A 3,134-nucleotide genomic window follows, 5' to 3' on the forward strand; every position below is an offset into this window, starting at 1 on the left:
CAGAGAGTGGCATAAGATTTATACCTGACCCCAGGTCACACAGAGCTTTCTCAAAGGTCATGGTGCCCATGGTACAAGGTATTAAGAATTTACCAAAATCTTGTTTCTTTTGAGGTAAAGTTTGCTGAACCCATGTATCTAGTTCACTAATGAGCAAGGGAGATTGATCTTCCCAAGTCTCATTACCAAACAACTTGGCATTCAGCTTCATGATGACTCCTAGATATTGAGCAACTTACTCTCCAATTACATCCTCATCCTCTTTAGAGGAAGAATAGTTTTCAGAGCTCAGGAATGGCAGAATAAGGTTTAATGGAATCTCTATGGTCTCTATATAAGCCTCAGATTCCTTTAGGTCCTCAATAGGGAGCTCCTTCTTGCTTGGGGGACGTCCCATGAGGTCTTCCTCATTCGGATTCATGTCCTCCCCTTCCTCTCTAAGTTCGGCCATTTTGATTATGTCAATGGCCTTGCACTCTCTTTTTGGATTCTCTTCAGTATTGCTTGGGAGAGTACTAGGAGGATTTTTAGTGACTTTCTTACTCAGCTGGCCCACTTGTGCCTCCAAATTTCTGATGGAGGACCTTGTTTTACTCATGAAACTTAAGGTGGCCTTAGACAGATCAGAGACTATATTTGCTAAGCTAGAGGGGCTCTGCTCAGAATTCTCTGTCTATTACTGAGAAGATGATGGAAAAGGCTTGCTATTGCTGAGCATGTGTCTTCCACCATTATTAAAGCCTTGTTGGGGCTTTTGTTGATCCTTCCATGAGAAATTTGGATGATTTCTCCATGAGGAATTATAGGTGTTTTCATAAGGTTTACCCATGTAATTCACCTCTGCTATTGCAGGGTTTTCAGGATCATAAGCTTCTTCTTCAGAAGATGCCTCTGTAGTACTATTTGATGCATTTTGCCATCCATTCAAACTTTGAGAAATCATGTTGACTTTCTGAGTCAACATTTTGTTCTGAGCCAATATGGCATTTAGAGCATCAATTTCAAGAACTCCCTTCCTCTAAGGCGTCCCATTATTCACAGAATTCCTCTCAGAAGTGTACAAGAATTGATTATTTGCAACCATGTCAATAAGTTCTTGAGCTTCTGCAGGCATTTTTTTAGGTGAATGGATCCACCTACAGAATGGTCCAGTGACATCTTGGAGAACTCAGATAGACCATAATAGAATATATCCAGAATGGTCCACTCTGAAAGCATGTCAGAAGGACACCTTTTGGTCATCTACTTGTATCTTTCCCAAGCTTCATAGAGGGATTCACCAGCTTTTTGTTTGAAGGTCTGAACATCCACTCTAAGCTTGCTCAGCTTTAAGGAGGAAAGAACTTAGCCAAAAAGGCCGTGACCAGCTTATCCCAAGAGTCCAGGCTATCTTTAGGTTGTGAGTCCAACCATGTTCTAGCTCTGTCTTTTACAGCAAAAGGGAAAAGCATGAGCCTGTAGACTTCAGGATCTACTCCATTAGTCTTAACAGTCTCACAGATCTGCAAGAACTCAGTTAAAAACTGATAGGGATCTTCTGATGGAAGTCCATGAAACTTGCAGTTCTGTTGCATTAGAGCAACTAGTTGAGGTTTCAGCTCAAAATTGTTTGCTCCAATGGCAGGGACTGAGATGCTTCTTCCATCAAACTTGGAAGTGGGTGTAGTATAATCACCAAGCATCCTCCTTGCATTATTGTTGTTGGGTTCGGCTGCCATATCCTTTTCTTGTTCGAAAATTTCAGTAAGGTTGTCTCTGGATTGTTGTATTTTAGCTTCTCTTAGTTTCCTCTTCAGAGTCCTTTCAGGTTCAGGATCAGCTTCAACAAGAATGCCTTTTTCCTTGTTCCTGCTCATATGAAAGAGAAGAAAACAAAGAAAATATGAAATCCTATATGTCACAGTATAGAGATTCCTTTATGTGAGTAGAAGAAGAAGAGAATAAAAGAAGAAAAAGGTAAGAATCCAAACACAAAGGGGAAGAGAGGGTTTGAATTCTTGAGTAGAAGAGAGGTGTTAGTAGATAAGTAAATAATTAGAAGAAGATAAGAGAGGGGAGTTTTCGAAGATTATTTTTGAAAAAGGGTTAGTGATTTTCGAAAATTAAGAGAAGAAATAAAATTAAAATTAAAATTTGAAATAATTAGTTAATTAAAAGGAATTTTGGAAAAAAGGGTGAGGTAATTTTCGAAAATTAGAGAGAGAAAAGTAGTTAGGTGGTTTTGAAAAAGATAAGAAACAAACAAAAAGTCAATTAGTTAGTTGAAAAAGATTTTAAAAATCAATTTTGAAAAGATAAGAAGTTAGAAAAGATATTTTGAAATCAAATTTTTGAAAAAGATATTATTTGAAAAGATATAGGTATTTTGAATTTGAAGGTAGGTGGGGTTTATGAGGAAGAGAAGATGGATGTGAGTGGTGAAGAGGTGATGGGGAAGAGAGATTGAGGTGATTAGTGAAGGGTTTTTAGGGAAGAGTGTTATTGGATTGTGTGAAAGAAGAGAGAGAGTGAGTTAAGGTAGGTGGAGATCATGTGGGGTCCACAGATCCTGAGGTGATCCTGTGGGGTCCACAGATCCTGAGATGTCAAGGATTTATCATCCCTGCACCAATTAGGCGTGTAAAACGCCCTCTGCATGCAATCCTAGTGTTTAACGCTAGATTGATGCTTGTTTCTGGCGTTAGACGCCAGTTCTATGCTTGTTTTGGGCGTTCAACGCCAGTCTGCAGTATGTTTCTGGCGTTAAACGCCAGTTCCATGCTTGTTTCTTGCGTTTAACGCCAGCTCTCCTCAGTGTGTAATCCTGGCGTAGATGCTCTTTACTGGCTTTTAAACGCCAGTAAGGTCTTCCTCCAGGGTATGCTGTTTCCTTTGCTGTTTTTGATTCTATTTTTAATTTTAGTATTTGTTTTGTGACTCCACATGATCATGAACCTAATAAAACAAAAAAAATAATAAAATAAAAATAAAATTAGGTAAATAAAAATTGGGTTGCCTCCCAATAAGCGCTTCTTTAATGTCACTAGCTTGACAGTGTGCTCTCATGGAGCTTCACAGGTGATCAGGTCGATGTTGTGGACTCCCAACACCAAACTTAGAGTTTGAATGTGGGGGTTCAACACCAAACTTAGAGT

At 39.1% G+C, this 3,134-nt stretch overlaps 1 non-coding gene across 1 annotated transcript; it reads left to right on the plus strand.

Moving 5' to 3' along the window:
- The first annotated feature begins 1,212 nt into the window (after positions 1 to 1,212).
- Positions 1,213 to 1,320, plus strand: LOC112715975 (small nucleolar RNA R71). The gene has a single exon (XR_003160104.1). It is a non-coding gene; the product is annotated as a small nucleolar RNA R71 (small nucleolar RNA).
- The last annotated feature ends 1,814 nt before the right edge of the window (positions 1,321 to 3,134 follow it).

Source organism: Arachis hypogaea, chromosome 1, assembly GCF_003086295.3.
Source record: "Arachis hypogaea cultivar Tifrunner chromosome 1, arahy.Tifrunner.gnm2.J5K5, whole genome shotgun sequence".
Lineage (NCBI taxonomy): Eukaryota > Viridiplantae > Streptophyta > Magnoliopsida > Fabales > Fabaceae > Arachis > Arachis hypogaea.